The 20,440-nt window shown below is 44.1% G+C and overlaps 1 pseudogene; it reads right to left on the bottom strand.

The window, feature by feature from the left end:
- Positions 1-14,339: 14,339 nt before the first annotated feature.
- LOC123403972 lies at positions 14,340-16,500 on the bottom strand (annotated as a pseudogene).
- Between the last annotated feature and the right edge of the window lie 3,940 nt (positions 16,501-20,440).

The following is a 20,440-nucleotide window of genomic DNA, read 5'->3' on the forward strand; positions in this document are numbered from 1 at the left end:
TATTGAGATGGATTTCGTCACCGGGTTTCCGAAGTCCAAGAAGGGTAACGATGCCATCGTCGTCATCGACAAGTTGAGTAAAGTGGCTCATTTTCTTCCAGTCAAGGAATCCATTTCGACAGCTCAGCTTGCAGATCTGTACACTTCCAGGATAGTATCTTTGCACGGCGTGCCTATGTTGATTTCTTTGGATCGCGTAAGTATCTTCACTTCCAAGTTCTGGGACTCTTTTCAGTCTGCGATGGGTACGAAGATACAATTCAGCACAACTTTTCATCCTCAGACTAGCGGGCAAGTGGAGAGAGTCTTTTTGGCATGAAGTGGGAAGACTGCATGCCTTTCGTTGAGTTCTCGTATAACAACATTTATCAACCTAGTTCAGGCAAAGCTCCGTTTGAGATTCGCTATGGCAGGAAGTGACGTACCCCGCTCAGCTGGTCTGAGATCGGCGAGCGTCAGATTCTTGGGAATGACTTGATAGAAGAAGCTGAAGAGATGTGTCGGGTCATTCGGGATAATCTCAGAGCAGCGCAATCCCGTCAGAAGAGCTATTATGATAGCACGCATCATGACATGTCTTATGAGCTCGATGACTTTGTCTATCTCAAGGTGTCCCCTATGAAGGGTAGACAGTGTTTTGGCATCAAAGGCAATCTCGCGCCTTGTTTCGTGGGTCCTTTTAGAGTTGTTGGCAAGAGAGGCGACCTTGCGTATCATCTTGGGCTCCCTTCAAACTTTGCAAATGTGCAAGACGTGTTCCATGTCTCTTAGCTCTGGAGATGCTTCAAGACTCCCGAGCGCACAGTTCATCTTCAAGACATCGACCTTCAACCCGACCTATCCTATCGCGAGCATCCAGTTGCGGTTCTTGAGGCGACTGAACGCAAGACCCGCAACAAGTCTATCAAATTTCTCAAGGTGCAGTGGTCACATCCGATAAAGAGGCCACTTGGGAACACGAGGATCACCTCCGTTCTGAATTCCCAGAGTTCTTTCAGTCCTAGATCTCGGGACGAGATCTTTTTGTAGTGTGGGAGAGTTTGTAATGCGTGAGAGTGTAACTTGCCATATTTGGAACCTTCTTGTATGTGGGTCCATCTTGTCATTGCCATGTGAGATCTACGCATGTGTTATTTCATGTGATGTTAGCTTGCCTACCCTTGCATTCTTGCATCCATTCATCCATGCCTTCATTGTTTTGTTGTTGTTGTTGTTCCATGGATGTGCTATGTGGTGTGAGGTTCTATGTGAAGTGATGTGGAGTGGGGTTTGTAATTGGGTTGCAAATTTGCTAGATTTCAATAGGTTTCAAACCCCCCTCTCCATTTTTCTCAAAGCTCAAGTTTTACTTGCCCTTTCCCTTATTCAAAGATGTTTATATTTCAAAGTGATTTGTGGTGAATGTGGTGCTAGGTTTAAAGTTTGTTTAAGTGGGGTAGATATTCACAAAACAGTTATTTAAATTATGTCTTGTAAATATTTAAATGCTCCAATAATTCCTTTATCATTTTATTTAAATAGGTCATAATTCCTTATGACCAGGGGCATTTTTATCTTTATTTTTGAAGCCATAGATTACCTAGGAGATTTATTGTTTGCTGGCTTTGTCTTAAATAGGAAAACCAAAAGGTTTTCCTTCTTCTTCTATCTAGCGCCAGCATGGGCCTCCTTCCCCTCCCGTGGCCCATCTTGTCCCTCTCTGTTTGCCCCAGCAACAGCCCACGCGCGTTCCTCCCTTCTCTCTGATGGCGTCTTGTTCCCTTCCCCTGTTTCTTCTGTCAGTATCTGGCGCGAGGTTGAGAGAGCGTAGCGACGCCGTGAGTTCACGGACGTCGATGCCCTATATAACCTCAGTGTGCGTGCCCTGCTGCCTAGGGTTCCGCGTCCTCCCTCCAAGCACCACCACCTCCCTTCCATCTCTCTCTCCCTCTCCCCGTCAGGTAAGATCTGTAGGAGAGGTTCAGGGTTCAGTGATCGCCGCCGGCGTTCCGTCGTCCCTCCCCTCGTCGTCAACACGTCTCCGTCAAGCCCGAGCCGTCCACGAGGATGGGGGATCAACCCCCATTCCATTCCCGACGCTAGCGAGGCCAATCCTCCTTCCTGGCGTCTCCTCCGCGTCATCGTCACCGGAGCAAGCTGCGGGTCGCGCGAGGGCTACTTCCTCTTCTTCTTCTCCGTCGAAGCCGATCGTCCCCGGGAACTCCAGGGTGAGCTGCTCGTCCTCATGTTCCTTTTCCGCCTCGCGCGTAGCATCCCAGGGCCGTAGAGCCTCCGCTCCGTCGCCGTAGCCGCCGCCTAGCTGAGCATAGTTGCGCCGTCGTGGCAGGCTTCCTCTTGCTGTGGTAGGCACGGGAATGGGTCCCAGGTGGATCCCTCTTCCTCCCCGCAAGCAGCCGCGGATCAATTTGGGGCGTAGCCTCATTGTTGGTCGTCCCCTGTTCCGGTCGCCGCCGATCTGTTGCAGGAGCACAGAGGGGTTACCCAAAAGAGTATCATCCTCTACTCTGTTAAGTTTTGATAGCATAGCGTAGTCGTAGGTGGTGTTTTGCATAGTAGATGGTTGTGGGTTCGAAACCCCGCGGCATCACCCCTTTTGCTATTTTGTTTCTTGGGCACAGTAGCGTAGGGGAGATAGCTTATCCTGTATACTCTCTCTGTTCTGTCTAGCCAGAGAAGTGTAGTACAGTGGTGTGTGGTGGTGTGTTAGACTAGTAGGTCTTGGGTTTGATTCCCAGGCCATCCTTTTTTTTATTTTCTTGTTATTTTTTTGTGTTTTGCTGTTTTGCTTTGTTAGTTAGTTGTAATGCTTGGGCAGCAATGTTGTCTTGCCAAAAATATGAACACCAGTAGGTTTTTCACCTTGTTCTAGTTATGTGCATGTGTAGGAGATTGTGATCCTTGGGTGTATGTGTGAGCAAGCTTACATGTGTGTGTGTTAGTATGTGAGTGTGCACTAGGTGTAGGTTGTGCACATGGTGTTTTCTAGTATATGTGTGGTGCAAGCACCCACATGTTTGTGTAGGTGATGTTGAGGTGTGTGCTTGTGTGGTGCAAGCACCCAAGTGATTGTGTTTGTGAGCTTGTGGTGTTATGCACTGGTGTATGTGTAGGAGTATGTCCTTGTGTTGTTATAGATGTAAGCATGCATGATATTATGTGTGTGTGTGCATGTGTGTGTGACACCCACATGCCCAAGGCATGGTATTGCCTTAGTGAGCTCTTGTGTTGCAAGCGTACATGTGTGTGTGATAGTGGAAGTTGATGTGAGTGAATGCATGTGAGTGTGTGTATGCTTGAGGCATGTGTGTGAGAATGGTGATGTGCTATGGCACACATACATGAGGTGTAAACCCTCATGTCACCATTGGAGTTGTGAGTGTGCGCAAATGCATGTGTAGGTGATGAGCTAGTGTGTAACACATGTGATATAGCACTATTTGCATCCTTGTGATTCCATGTAGTTTTTCATCTTAGCTTTGTGCCTAGTTGTTGTATGCAAGTACCTAGGTATTATATATGTTTTTGGGGTAGAATCATCCCAGTAATCCATTGGTGGAATCAGATTTCCCTTTGGAACACTTTCTGGAGATGTCATTTTTTTGTTTGATGCTTTGTTTAGAGCTTGGTTCCATGTGATGTGATGAGCCTAAGAGGGTGATTCCTTGATGTGGCAGTAGAGGGTGAACCCCTCTACAGCATGGTGGTTTTGTTTTATGATTAGGAGTTTGTATGTGCAAGTTATGCTTTGTCAAAGTAGGCATGTGGCTGAAATTGTCAGTTTAGTGAAAATCTGTGATTTTCACTAAGTCTGAGAAACTGCTGATATTTTCTTCCCTTGTAGTTGTGCTTGCAAAAGTTCATGTGTTGGGAATCTGCCCTTGCAATCAACTAGAGAGTTTTAGCTTTTGTGTTTGTCTAGCTCTCTGTCAATTTTGATTACATTTCACTTCCTATAGATATTGCTTTTGGTGTTGTCAAAATGCTTCAGAGCATAAACAGGTGGTGAAAGTCTGAGAATTTCACTAAGTCCCTGAAAACTGATATTTTTCTAATGTTAGCATTTCTAGTTGCACGTGCAATTGTCTCATGTGATAACATGAGTTTTGATATCATTATGTTCTGATTCTGTTATTTAATTAATGCACCTATATACTTGGTAAATGATGGAAGGCCTAACTTTTGCCGGGTGATTTGTTCCATTATTGCCGCCTTAGTTTTCGGCTACCGGTGTTTGATTCCATAACTGATCGCTCCTCACACGTTCGGAGTTGTTATGGGGACCCCCTTGATAAATCATGTAGTGTTAAGACTTGTCCGGCAGGACCCAACATTGGTTTTAATCTGCTAATCACTTAATAATAAATTAGCATAGGGAATAGCTACCCCGAGGAATTAATCAACAACCCGGGACAGTGCTCCTCATGAGTGTTGGTCCAACCCAGAGCACCTTATTACGCTCCCCGGGGCAACTCGGTGTTTTGGCGTGGTAACCATCGCTCATCCGTCGTGTCCTGAGATTGAGATACGCGGCTCTTATCGGGGTCGTCGACACGACGGGAGGTCCTGCTAGTCTTGTCTTACCTTGGCAATATATCTTGTGTATAGGAATCCCGGTGAAGCTTTGGTTCTCCCCAGAGTTGAGGTTTTCCCCTAAGGAATCCGACGAGATTCGTGATAGAGGATTACTTTGCGACCCGTGACCGTTTGTGATGGACTAGTTGGAGCACCCGTGCAGGGTTTAATCTTTCGGAAAGCCGTGCCCGCGGTTATGTGGCAACTTGGAATATTTGTTAACATCCGGTTCTAGATAACATGAACTAATTCTAATAAAATTGCCAACCGTGTGCGTAACCGTGACTGTCCCCTTCGAAGATCTCTCTTCGATCGGGAACATGGTGGGGTTATGTTTGACGTAGGTAGGTGTTCATGATCACTTAGTGATCACCTAGTCTTCGACCGCTCGCCTAGACCACCACATCTATATCTTGTTCATCGTAAGTTAGCCACCATAAATGCTTATGATGCTGCAACCTAAACAGTGAACTTTCCTTACTTAATACCTTGACTAGTTTCGGTACCGAGGTCATAGATTGCTGAGTCCCTGTGGCTGACAGATTACTTCAACACCCCAACAGGTACAGGTACGCCCGACACAGGTGATCCAGATGGCACGCAGTCGGTGTGGTAGTACGATGAGGAGAACGACCGCCTGTATGTGAACTATCCAGAAGACTGAGGCATGGTCGTGATCGTGGGCAAGCATGTGGGATAGCATAGCCTTTTCTCATGTTATGTAGTCCGTAGCGGAACTACCTTGTCTGAATAAATGTGTGATGCAAACTCTGATATTATCTATGAGATGTCAAATGATTCCCTATTTGTCATTCTTTTATTATGTATGTGCTATGTTTATCTTGCTTGCGAAACGCTTAGATGCGCTTCTTTCCATTTTGGGGCCTCGTTCCCTAAATCGGAAAGGACCGCATCTTAGTCGTTACATGCACAAAATAGGATCGTTGCTCCCCCAAAATTAATAAAAACACACAACGAGTGCAAGAATATAGATGAGACAATAAGCATATCACTTGCACAAAACAAATGGTTGAGCAACATGTAAAAGAAGCAACTTAAGAATAGGCTCAACCAAAATATTGTGTGTGAGTCATGGCAAAGCACTTGAGAAGACTAAGACAAGGATGAGCATTACTCATCAACATAGTCTTGATGAAATGAGAAACAAAGTGCAAGACATATCATTCCCACGCACACATACTAGAAAATGGGTTCACAAGCTTACTAATAAACAAAATAAGAACCAACGCTTGCCACAACCCATGGTGAAAATAGGAAATAAGAACCTTGTCAAGAGGAGGGATACCAATCGAAATGGTAAAACCCTCATCAATACAAGCATGAGGAAAAATAATCTTCACGGCCAAAGTGTGCATCAAGATGTAGGAAAATAAGATATGCACTCAAGACAAATCCTTTCACGAAGCCACCAAAATTGAAAAAGGAAATGCAACGGTGGACGTCAAAGAAAAGAGGATATCAATTAGAGATGTAACTTCTCTCATGTGTAAAAGATTCTAAGTAGAAGACAATCCTGATGATATATATCCACAAAGAAGTATGTACACACTAAATGGTTACAAGAAGGAACAAACAAGATATCCAAAAGGAAGTCATAAATATATCAATAAGATCTTTGCTTGGAAGCATAGCACATGGCCTAATATTTTCTTATTGTACAATATGAACTTCCAACATACGAACATCAAAGACATCCAACCTAGCAATAAGACATCATCGTTTGGATGCTTTGAGAAAGGAAACAAGTACTACAAGAACGAATCAAGAGATTCATGCCATGATGCAACGTGGAAAAGAAAAGACAGGTTTGGGCCTTTGCTAGAAATGAATGCATGAAGTAGATACTTGTTACCGAGACAACATTGGATTGATGTAGTAGATAGTTGTTCGTTGATCATCCTAACTTGGCTCCAATAATCACATGGTCTCAACACCTTCCTTATAGGTTAGCCGAGCATCCAACGCATCTCCAATTGTTCCTGGAACAACAAAACAAACAAAATGGTGCCCAAGCTCATTGGGACCAAAGAGTTAGAAAACCAACAATACATAGGACAAACTCCACATACATATGTGCACATAGATATGAATTTGAATTTCATGCACACTTTAGCCAATTTATGACAAGGTGGAGTTTCCCCTATATATTGGGTCAAAGAAAGAAAGCAAGCAAAATAAGCTATATATAGTAAATATGCATGCTCAAGGCTTTCAAGAATCAACTCAACACAAAGTTGATAATACACCAAAAGACAAGGTATCAAGTGATAATAAGATACCAAACGAAAAACTATCACTTGAAGGATATCAATTAAAACATACCTAAAGGAATGAGATATCCATTTACACATGCCAAATAAAAGGAAACAAGATACCAATTGAAGGAAAAAAACACGAGGTATCTAGTTTCCAAAAGAGAGCTAGGTTCCAACAAACCAAACCCTCGACAAATTTTTCATGATGGCACAAAGCATCATAAAGAGCAAGACTTGCCTCCCATCAACACACACTTGATGGGGATCAAAAGATTTTATGATGGGCGAATAAAGAGAGTGTTCTAAAGAAAATAGGATAGCTCCCCCAAGGGATGTGCATTATATAGAATTTGCATTTAAATACAAAATGCACAAGATGGGATCATCACTTTCTCTACATCTATAAAAACACTAGACATGTTAAAATAGATCCACAAGAGGCAAGGAAGACAAACGAAACACAAAATCCAATGTAAAGACGATTAGCAATTCCTACCACATGATGGGAAAACCAATTGTCAAGGACAAGAAGTATTTTGGAAATGATACTCATTGGTAGATCGCAAATATATCCAAGATCATCTTTACCCATAAAACGCAAGCAAATGACATTTGTAGAGCTAACATGCCACCTAGGAACAAGATAATTTACAATATCAACACTAAGTGGCAATACCTCAAATGTACACATTTTCTAGGCTTGTAATATGCACATAGCATATTACTCCCCCATAATGTGATAACCCAACAATATTAACAAGTGGAAAATTAAAACCAACAAGAGATAATTAATGGACCATATAGAATTTGAATTTCTCATGAGTAAGACATACCACATAGAAACTAGATAATCTTGAAATATCAATACTAAGTGGTATTCCCCATGTATACACATTCCCCATGTATACACAATTATAGGATTGTGAGGTGTGCAAAGCACATCACTCCCCCACAATGGGATAATCCGTTACTCTCTCGCAAGAGCCAACAAAGATACAAACAAGATGCAAAAAGGCTTAATACAAGACTCACATGTACATGATATGCAAACCAACATACACATACTCGATTACTCAAGATAAGCAAGTTGGAAGCACAACATATACAAACACATGCAAGGTACAAAACCACAACATGCAAAGGGGCAAGCAACTAACAATGTAAACAGTTTAAGTACAAGTTATCGTAAGGAGGCACATTGGATATAAGATAGAAACTCAATAATCCAAATGACTTGGCTTGAGATAATATGGATGATGAAGACCCCTTAATTCTTCATTATGTATCCAAGTCTCTAATGTACTCCACATTCACCTATTGATCAAGTTTGAGCTTGTTGGTCCCCAACCACGTTGGGTCCTAAGAGGTTAGTCACAATAGGCTTGGCAACCCAAATGGTACTTTTCTTCACACCACTTTGAGTACCAACAAACTTGGCAAACACATTGCCAACCTTATCCTTACCAAGAGAACAGATATCATCAATAATGATTGGGTTGGATAAATTACCTCTCGTGCAAGAAGAAGCGAAGTGACCCTTCTCACGACAAAAGTAGCAACATCTACCCTTTAATTTCTTCCCTATTGATTTCTCAACATGCAGAGTGTTGGCTTGGGTCTTCTTGGGAAGGGGCCTTTATTCAACTTGTATTTGAGTATGTGATTCAACTTGTGTCCGTTTCCCTTGTTGCTTGTGACTTTGGGGCTTCTTCTTTAGTGGGCAAGACCTAACATGGTGCCCTTCAATTTTGCACTTGAAGCAAATAATCTTGGCCGAATTCTTGACTTGTTCTTGGCCCTTCTTATTGAAGCTTTTTGACTTATTATTATTGTTGGAGTTGAATCCAAGTTCATCTTTGTCATTTGGGGATTTTTGCCCACACAAGACATTGTTGAGTGTGGACATTTCTTCATGACTCTTTTCCAAGCCTTTCTTCAAGGAAGTGACTTGGGCCTTGAGCTCTTTGATTTCCTCTACATGGTTAGTATCAACACAAGTACTAGGGGAAGTATAAGCTTCATTATTAGAGCAACAAGGCATGGAAAGTAATTCATTACAAGATGTAGCAACATTATGAGTAGATGAATTACGAGGACTAGCACATGGCAATATAGTTTTTTGACTAGAAGTAGTGCTAATGTCCACATGAGGCTCACTCAATGTTACCTTGGTAGTAATAGCCTCATGAGCTAATTTTAGCACATTATGGGATACTAGAATATCATAATGAGAGCTTGTCGGCATTACATGACTTTCTTCCAATTTCCCATAATTGCTAGATAGCAACTCAAGTTGAGCCCTTAGCTCAACATTCTCCTTTAAAATGGATGCTTCACAAGAAGTAGAGTTAGTAGCACAAGCATCATTATTAACAATAAGAGGAGAAGGCAACTTGGCAAGCTCTTTAGCATATGAAGCTTGAAGTTGAGCATGACACTCGGTGAGTTCGATGAGTGAACTCTTAATAGCCCTTGAGCCATTTTCGAGGTGCTCATAGTCCTCAATGAGTTCAGCATGTGCAACTTCAAGCTTATCGTTTTAAGTTCTAAAATCATTAGCCACCTCGAGAGCTCTATCATGGGATTCCTTTAATCTAGATAATTCTATAGCAAAGGTTTCCTCAAGAGATTCCTTGGTGGTTTGTTCATTTTCAAGAGCTTGAGATAGGTCCGCGATCTCGTTAGCGTAATCACGCTCATGACCTTCCATTGTCTCAATGGTGGCATCATGCTCCTCGAGATGAGCTTCCAACTCCTCAATGTATTTCTTGCCCTGAGTGGCAATAGACATGATTTCCAAGAAGTTGGAACAAGCAAGTTTATTTTTATAAAGAGATTTAAAAATCATTTCACCCTTAATTTTGAAGGATGCAATAATATCACTCTATTCATCAATATTCTCATCCTCATTATCATCAACATCATCATCATGAGATACATTGGGATTCAAAGTAGGAGATACCTTTGAAGCCTTAGCCATAAGGCAAAAGTGAGTAACAATAGATGATGATGTAGGATCCCTTGAAGCATCATTCAAGGCCACATCTTGTTCCATGGAGTGATGAATTTCCTCTACATTGTTAGCACAACAACTCGAGGAAATATATACATTTTTTATCATGGCAACAAGATATAGGAAGCATATCATCATGAGATTTAGTCAAGAATTTTTTACATGATATGCAAGGACTATCAACACAAGCATGTAAAACATTTAGAGTGCTCGAAGTGTTAATGCCCAAAGATGAAGCATTGCAATAATATAGTGATGAAGGATCATCAACAATAAGCCCACTATCATCATTGCAATGATCTCCACTACTCACCATATCATTACCTTGTGGCAATCCACATGTAGGTAAAGTAGATGAAGTTGAGAAGACCACACGACCGGATGTGGATGGAGAACAATCATTCCCACAAATCTTGGACATACCATATTTATCTTGAAGCTTTGTCCACAACTCATGAGCATCCCAGAATGGCATGAGTTGAAATATAACTACATTGCTCAAAGCATCAAAAAGCACATTAGAAGCTTGAGCATTGAGATAAGAGTTTTTATCATCCTCTAAAGATATATTTTGAGAATCCTTTGGAGGAGAAAAACCCATATCTACAATTCGCTCCAAGTTTGGGTCCATGACCCTAAAGTGATTAAGCATGTGAATTACCCAAACATCAAAATTTGTGCCATTGAAACTAAGAGTGTCAGAGAATCCTAAACCCCTAGTCGACATCCTTACTCTCTAGGTGGTTGAACCTAATAAAGAGAGACCTAGCTCTGATACCAATTGAAAGGACGTGGATGTCGCCTAGAGGGGGGTGAATAGGCGCTTTAAAATAATTATGGTTTAGGCTTGAACAAATGCGGAATAAAACTAATGTTTAATTTGTCGAGCACAAAACCTAAAACAACTAGGCTCACCTATGTGCACCAACTCCTTATGCTAAGCAAGATAAATAACTAAGTGATAGCGAGATATATGACAATAAACAATATGGCTATCACAAAGTAAAGTGCATAAGTAAAGGGTTCGGGTAAGAGATAATCAAGGCACGCGGAGACGATGATGTATCCCGAAGTTCACACCCTTGCAGATTCTAATCTCCGTTGGAGCGGTGTGGAGGCACAATGCTCCCCAAGATGCCAGTAAGGCCACCGTAATCTCTTCACTCCCTCGCACAATGCAAGATGATGTGATTCCACTAAGGGACCCTTGAGGGCGGTCATCGAACCCGTACAAATGGCAACCCTTGGGGGCAGTCACCAGTACCCATACAAATTGCTCAGGGCAATCTCCACAAACTAATTGGAAACCCCGACGCTTTACACCACAATGATTGAGCTCCGAGACACCACCAAGCTTCTAGGACGCCAAAGTGTCCACGAAGAACAATCTCTAGGGTACTAAGTACCAAAGGGTAATAAGCTTCTCAACTTCTCACTTCCATGTATCACCGTGGAGAACTCAAACCGATGCAACTAATGCAATGGAAAGAACACATGAAGTGGTCAAGTCCCTCACACTCAAATCCCTCCACAACAACAAAAGCTATGGAGAAATATGAGAGGACAAACAAGGAGCTCACAAAGAACTCCAAGATCTAGATCCAAGGGGGTCCCCTCACATAGAGGAGAAAGTGATTGGTGGAGATGTGGATCTAGATCTCCTCTCTCTTTTTCCTCAAGAACTAGCAAGAATCATTGGAGGGATTGAGAGTTAGCAAGCTCTAAGAAGGTCAACAATGGGGGAAGAACACAAGCTCAACGGATAAATTAGTCAAGGGGGAAGAAGACCCCCTTTATATAGTGGGGGAAGAAATCAGACCGTTACCCCCACTTACAGCACGAGCACAGCGGTACTACCGCTAGCCCTGGCGGTACTACCACTAGCCCGTGGCGATACTACCGCTAGACCCTGGCGGTACTACCTCTAAAGAAAGTCTTTGCAAAAAGTCCGACGAAGAACAACCGCTCAGAGAGAGGTACTACTGTCCCGAAGCGGTACTACAGCCCACCTGGAGCAGTACTACCGATCCTAGAGCGGTACTACCACTAGGGAGAGGTAGTAAGAAATTGCTACCGCTCCGGGGGTGATAGTACAGCTACGGGAGCAGTACTACCGCTGGTACCAGGAGTGGTACTATCGCTGGCACGAGGAGCGGTACTACCGCTGGATACTGAAACTGCTCTAACTTTCGCATACGGACTCCGAATTCAACGAAACCAAGTTTGTTGGAAAGCTAACGACATGGGCTAACACAATCTTGATAGAAATATCAATAAGAAGCAAGTGAGAAAAGGCCCATAATAAAATGGTGAGAAGCCTTCTTCGAATAAGACCGGTAAAAACTCCCAACATCGAAAACATCATAGAAGATGCATATGGACTCCGTTTTCGATGAACTCAAGCTTGTCATGAAGATGACCGTAAGCTCTAAAACTCACAAAGAGAAACACCAAACAAGAACCAAGAAGTATGATGCAAGGATGCAAATGGTTTGAGCTCTCAACGAACGATACGATCAAGCTACTCACTTGAGAGCCCCTCTTGACAATACAACAATCTATCCTAAAACAGAAAACCTATCAAGGGAAAACCTATACCTTGCACCTCGTCCTCTTGATCTAGATGATGATCTTGGCTTCCTCAAGATGGACCACCTTTCTTGATTGCGTTGGCTTGATGAAGACTAGTTGATTGCTCCCCATACTCACTATGGGTGAGCCACTCTTCAGCATATCTTCACAAGTCCATTGCCACCACAATGGACGGCAAGCTTCAAGCATGATATATTCGTGCTGATCCACTTGAACTTGCACACCGCAATCTTGATGACGATCACCACTTGATGTCATCCTTCATGGGTTGTATGAGATCTTCCTTTTGACGCAAGCCCATGGAAACACACCTAACCCCCACATAGAACTCTCACCAAGACCATGGGTTAGTACACAAAACACGTAATGGACAATGCTTACCATACCATGGGATCACTTGATCCCTCTCGGTACATCTTGTACGCTTTGTGTGTTGATCATCTTGATTTACTCTTTGTCTGACGATCTTGATCAACCTTGTGTCTCTATGACCATTCTTTGGATAATACCTTGAATACCATCTTGGTCATCATATAAACTCCTCAAACCCAACAGATGGACTTCAAGAAGTGCCTATGGACAAATCCTATAAATATAACTTAAGGCAACCATTAGTCCATAGGAATTGTCGTCAATTACTAAAACCACATATGGAGAAATATGCTCTAACACCACTATTGGGGATCGTAGTAATAATTCAAAAAAATTCCTACGTCACACCAAGATCATCTAGGAGAAACCAGCAACGAGTGTGGAAGAGCATCTTCATACCGTTGAAGATCGCAAAGTGGAAGCGTTACTATGAACGCGGTCGATGGAGTCGTACTCGCGGTGATCCGATCCAAACACCGAACGTTCGGTGTCTCCGCATTCAACACACCTACAGCCCGGAGACGTCTCCTCCTTCTTGATCCAGCAAGGAGGGAGGAGAAGTTGAGGGAGAACTCCGGCAGCACGTCGGCGTGGTGGTGATGGAGTTTGCGGTTCTCCGGCAGGGCTTCGCCAAGCACTCGTTCTGTAGCACATCATCCGTGACTAACTCCTTAGTCACATTGAGCTCATTATGATGATGCATTACGAGTGGCCCAAAGATACCTCTCCGTCACACGGAGCGACAAATCCCAGTCTCGATTCGTATCAACCCAACAAACACTTTCGGAGATACATGTAGTGCACCTTTACAATCACCCAATTACGTTGTGACGTTTGATACACCTAAAGCACTCCTACGGTATCCGGAAGTTGCACAATCTCATGGTCTAAGAAAATGGTACTTGACATTATAAAAGCTCTAGCACACGAAACTATTCGATTTTGTGCTATGCTTAGAATTGGGTCTTGTCCATCACATCATTCTCCTAATGATGTGATCCCGTTATCAATGACATCCAATGTCCATGATCAGGAAACCATGATCATCCATTGATCAACGAGCTAGCCAACTAGAGGCTCACTAGGAACATGTTGTGGTGTATGTATTCACACACGTATTACGGTTTTCGGTTAATACAATTATAGCATGAATAATAGACAATTATCATGAACAAAGAAATATAATAATAATCACTTTATTATTGCCTCTAGGGCATATTTCCAACAATACGGTGAAGGAGATAAACAATGAGGGGGAGCTCCGGAGACGCCTGGGCAAGCTGCGTGGGGACCCGAGTAGGGGAGCTCCGGTGCGGGGAGCCGAGCAGGAGAGCTCCGATGCAGGGAGCCGAGTAGGGGATCTCCGGCGGGAGACGAGCGGAGAGAGTGCAAGGTTTATTAGGAATTCACTGAGGGTTTTTTTCCCGCAAAATTTCCACGTTGACATCTTTTTCGAAGGGAGTATATAATTAACGAACTAGAACGCTCACTTGTGCTAGCTATAGCCGGCCAGATAAACAATCACACAAACTTTCTCCCACATAATGTCATATACATGTTGTGGTAAGAGAGCCAAGTGTAGAGATCGATGATGAACTTATCTAGCGTTCAAATCTTCAACAGATCTGCTCCCCACCAGCAAGTATTCCCTCTCTTCAAGGAAGCCGGCCGCTGGGAACAAACGACTCTGCGGCAGCCCCTACTCTACGGAGACTAGAGACTGCTCTTGCCGGGCAGAGCGGTCGCTCGGAACAGACGACTCTGCGGCAGCCCCTACTCTTATGTTTTATGGCGACCATGGACTGCTCTTGCTGGGCGGAGCAGCCACTGGGAACAGACGACTCTACGGTAGCTCCTACTCTTACGGCGACCAGGGACATTTCAGCAGAAAAGCAACATCGCTCCTTCCAACCATATTCATGTTCAAATCAACCTTATGGGCAGAAGTGAATATCAGGGCAGGTCGTCACCGACGCCGCTGCCATCTTCTTCCTCGACAAATCCATCTCCTCGCTGGTCCATGGGTAACCCGAAGGACGAGCCTCGGCATGAGGGAACTTTTCAGAACAGAGCTTGCACACCTTCCTGTCATGCAGAGATACCTTCCTGATGTTCACCGCAGCTTGAATGACACGCCTGACATATCCTGTGAAATTGTCATCGGACTCGAAACCGTAAATAGTTAGCCTCGCCAGATTCTTGTGTTTAAAATCAGGATCAGATGGCTCCCACTTCACATCTGTTTTCTTGGAGTAACTCTCATGTGACTTCTTTCGTCACTTATGATCCCATACTGTGATGCAAAGGTCCTCTACTGATGGTGCAGCTTCAAGAAGGAACATTGTCCAAGAGATATCACATTCTTCGCGAAGATGGTCCAGATTCACAAACCGTAGTTCGGCGAGCAAAGGAGCAAGTACTTTCGGGCATTCTGGTTGAACCCAAATCTGGTAGAGATAAAACAAATTAGAAGTAATAATGCGTGCAAGTTGTGCATAAATTGCATCATCAAGTGATGCATAAGTTACTACCATCAGATACAAACATCATACAATAAACAACAATGGATAGAGATGATTAGAGTGAGTACCTTTTCACTTCGAAACTCCAGAAAGAAATCGTTTACAGTAGGGGCATTTGCAAGCAGCTTGCTTAAGTTGAGGGTCTTGCCCGAAAAGTTTGGATTAGCAAGACTGAGCTTTGAAAGCTGAGGGACAAAATTAAGAACCAAGGGATTTTCATCACAGGTCCAGTCACCAAAGGTCATCCTTTGGAGCTTTGGTAGACTTTTGACCTCCACTGTTTTGAATCGACAATAGGAGATAACAAGCTCGACGAGTTGAGCGTGTTCTAGATACATCACCGAACTGCTCCCCGCGCCACACATGAAGAAAGACAGTGACTCCAGCCGCTTGCAATAGCTAAGTATGTTGGGTATATCTGATTCACCAAAATTCATGTTCTGTAGATGCAGACGTGTGAGACCAGCAAATGCATCAGGACAATCATGAACAAAAGTATTGAACTGCTTAGCAAAGAGCACGCGATGGGCATCAGTGGAAACATGGAAATCCTTCGGTGTCATGATCTGAAACTCAGCTGCATCGAATTTCTGTGTTGTCATGGCGAGGCCAACGGATTTGCCGATGGAAAGACAGCAAGAAGGACTCAAGACAAATTTGAGCTTCAGCATGCGAATGGTGATATGTGGACACCTCCTACTAAGAATCTTGTTGGTCACATCAGCCACAACATCACTTTTTTGAAACAAATCACGAGGGCTGAGATCAATAACGATTTGTGAGAGCATAGTTGGCAGCATGTGCATTTGCTTCGAAAGGATGCAGGTTCTTATAGCATCAAGTGTGCCCACCCTCTCGAGAATGTTGAGCAGCACATCGACAGGCAGTTCACTTAGCCTGTCCCCATTACAAGCTTGTATATTGCCAGGCAAGATGCTTAGCATGTCTCCACTACCAACTTCTGTCTTCAACTGCATTTTGCGAGGTGGAAGGAAAATTATTCATCGGTGATAGATCGATAAATTGATTTACATAAAATGAATGAAACATATATAACAATAACAAAATATAAGCAACGACTTACGTTAGGTCGGTGGCGGCGACCGCTGTTAAACTTCATGCTGATGCGATGTCAAAAAAGACCAGCTTGCGTCGATAAACAGAACACAAACAAAAACGAATCTTGAAACGATGACCCCCTCTGTGTGCGATAGTCGTCAGCGTCCAGCCTGGTCCTATTATATAGCCTCCTCGGATCCTAATCCCAAAAGAAGAGACGGACACGGAGGAGGCTTCCGAATCCCCTTCAAGCCGGTGTAGAATCCGTAAACAGACAAGTTTACTATTATCTCATGCGACACAGACATACAAAAACAACTCCTTTTCTAATACAGACCGAAATTGATCCCTTTCTTCTTGGAATCCGAAGGTAGAACGAAGAAATTGGCACCTGACCCTTCCTTCTTCGAATCCGACTGCAGAATGAATTTGATCTCCCCTCATCATCTGGGAGGTAGCATCTGGAGCGAAACTCCGGGAGGAGATCGGTAGCCGCCGCGGGGGGGTGGTGTGGTGGGTGCATACCTGGCCAAACGGCCCGGCCTGGCCCGGCCCGCCGTAATCGTGCCAGGCACGGCACGACATGCCTGGGCCCGATTATTAGCCAGGCCGGGCCGGCCCGGCCCGCGTGCCAGCCTCCCAGACCCAAGTACGACACGTGGCTTAATCGGGCCGGCCCGCGGCACGCTAAGGCACGGCGGCCCACGACACATTTGCTAGTTTTTTCCCTTTAATTAAAAATCCCGCCAAGATCCCGCACCCTCCCGCCCAGATTCCCGTTTCCCGTCCAGATCCCACGCCCTCCTGCCCAGATTCCCGCCGAGCCGCCTCGCCATTTCCCCTTTTCCCGCCCGCCCACTAGTATCGCGCAGTGCCTCGCCGCTCCCCGCTCCCATCGCTCCTAATCGTGTCGGGCCGTGTCGGCACGCGGGCTCGGGGTGGCAGCCTGGGCACGGCGCACGGGGTGCTCGTGCCTGGTCCGAGCATGATTAGCCCGTGCCGGGCCCGGCCCGTGTCGTGCCTGGCATGCGGGCAGCCGTGCCGGCCCGGCAGGCACGATCCATTTGGCCAGGTTTGGGTGGGTGGGTGGGGAGGGGACAACGTTAGGGCAGACGATGTGTGTTTTTTTCCTTTTTTTTGAGACAACAACGATGTATGTGCATATCTCTCATGTGGTGGACCTATTAAGATTGGGCTCGGGCCAATCTACATTCTTAAGCCCATGTGCCCATTTTAACACAACAGTAAGGTTATAAAGAACACTCAAATGCGGCCCACTAAAGATCTTCCAATTTTGAGGCACATAGCCTAGCCAAATATTCTCTTCTAGCATTACCTAGGGCCTTAATCCATGTCTCCGTCACTCTTGATCTACAATGTATCCTGATGGATAATGTTAATCATTAAAGTGAGCGAGTTTAGACTAAAGAAAAGGTACAATAATCCTCTAATGTATGGCACCACTTTGGGAGATTTTAATTTATTTCACTTTGGGAGTTGCTAAATAAATTAGCACTTGCACCTTTTGACCGTGATAAAGTAGCAAAAGAAATATGGAGAAGATGTTTTTGGAGAATGATATACTACCTTTTGTTTATTACTTTTTTCTACAGACGGTATTGTGGCTAACAGTCAAACCCAACACTAACATCCCCCCTTAATAATAGCCCACGGATACATTTGCTTAAAATGATTGCGCAATGAATGAAAAAGTGGAGGGAGATGGGCGGAGAGATCCCACTGGACGAAAAAGTGGAGGGCGGCACGGATAGAGGGATCCGGAGCCGGCCTCCGGTGATGTTCTTGGTCGCCATAGAGAGGGAGAGGCGTGGAGAGAGGGAGGGAATGGGTATGGGGGAGTTAGAACTCCCCCTGCCCCGATGTTAACTCCCCACAAACTCCTCGACCTTTGACCCAAGCAACAACCACCTTAAAAGATGGAGAGAATAAATGCACAAAATTGAGACCTATTTGACTATGCAAAGGAGATAATAAAGGCATAAAATTAAGAAGGTACTCCACCTTAAAATAGTGCAAAACGAGAAGTAGAACGCATTATGGAGTGACCGTTCATGAAAGAACTTGTGTGGAAGAGGGGCGGTGGCCGAGGCCACCTATGTCCGAGTCAGTTGGTATGGCACCACGAAGATTTTAACCTTGGGCCCACGACCAAAACTCGTCTTTGAAGCACATGTATCACCATCAGTGACTATTGTGAAAGATTTGATCGATTTATGCATAATAAGGGGAGGGAGAGTTCATTGAGAGAACAACAGTCCCCCTAAATTCATGCTTACATCTAAACAAAATATAATGACGAGAGCGGTTGGTTGTGCCTAATTTCAATCCACATTGCTCAAATCAATGATATTTAGCTCACGCCTTAACTCGCAAAATCTTGCTTCATTCAAAGGGTTCGTGAAAATATTCGCAAGTTGATCATTAGTTTTAAGGTAAATGAGATCAATCTCCCCACGCTTGATGTGATCCCGGATGAAGTGCTGACGAATACTGTTGTGCTTCGTCTTGCAATGTTGAACCGGGTTATTGGAGATTGAGATAGCACTTATATTATCACAATAAAGAGGCACTTTGTGACATGTGACACTGTAATCCTTTAAAGTTTGCCTCATCCAAAGAAACTGAGCACAACAACTTGCAGCAACTACATATTCAGCCCCGATGGACGAGAGCAACCTCCGGAAGTTGACTTCCTCTGCACACGTGTCTCCCGCCCAATCCGAGTCTGAATATCCTATGAGATCAAATGAAGCACCTTTGGGATACCATAAGCCAAAGATTGGGGTATGAGCCGAATATCGAAAGTTTTGCTTGACCGTCACGTAATGGCTTTCCTTAGGTGCAGATTGAAATCGTGCACAAATTCCCACACTCAACATAATATCTAGTCTAGATGCACAAAGGTAAAGAAGAGAGCCGATCATAGAGTGATATACGTTTTGATCCATAGCTTTACCATTGGGATCGAGGTCAAGATGGCAGTTGAGAGGCATGGGAGTGTTGGCCTTAACCGGTTTGAGATCATCCATCTTGAACCTTTTGAGCATGTCTTGAGTATATTTTGCTTGATTGATGATGGTTCCTTGACTTCCTTGGCTGACTTCGAATCCAAGGAAAAACTTCAACTCTCCCATCATAGACATCTCAAACTCTTTAGTCATTAGTGCGGCGAATTCTTCATTAAAAGCTTTCTTAGGAGAATCAAAGATAATATCATCAATAAATAGTTGGCATATGAACAAACTCCCATTGACATTCTTAGTAAAAAGAGCAGGATCAATTTTCCCAACTTCAAATCCACGGTCATGTAACATCTCGGTAAGGTGCTCATACCACGCACATGGGGCTTGTTTAAGGCCATAGAGTGCCTTATCGAGAACATAAACATGATTAGGGAACTTGGGATCCTCGTACCCTGAGGGTTGCTTGACATAAACCAACTCCTTAAGGGGACCATTAAGAAATGCACTCTTCACATCCATTTGGTATAATTTGAAGTTATGATAAGAAGCAAATGCAAGCAACATGCGGATAGATTCAAGGCAAGAAACAAGAGCGAATGTTTCACCATAGTCAATGCCCTCGACTTGGGAGTAGCCTTGTGGTACCAATCTTGCCTTGTTACGAGTGAGGACACCGTTCACATCTTGCTTGTTGAGGGAGTTCCAAATTAAGGGGTCCTCGCGCAGTCGGGTTGTCCCTCGGCCGATCATATGGATGCGTTATTGAAGAACCAGACTATCTCACGACTACATGATCAGGATGGAAAGCTCCAAAGACAAGCGTGCACTCCAAGACAAGATGACGTGTTTGGCCCGTCTACTACCAATCTATATCGATAACATGTAACCCTAGGGGTCCTCGTGATATGGGGCACGCCCATGGGTGTCAATATTTCATGAATTGGAGGGGGATTCCTCAGGAACACGAAGAACACGGGGAAGAACGAGGAGAAATCACAGGGGAACACTCAAGAATAAGACTAATGACACATCCACTAGACTCACCACAGA

Source organism: Hordeum vulgare, chromosome 6H (genome assembly GCF_904849725.1).
Source record: "Hordeum vulgare subsp. vulgare chromosome 6H, MorexV3_pseudomolecules_assembly, whole genome shotgun sequence".
Taxonomy (NCBI): domain Eukaryota; kingdom Viridiplantae; phylum Streptophyta; class Magnoliopsida; order Poales; family Poaceae; genus Hordeum; species Hordeum vulgare.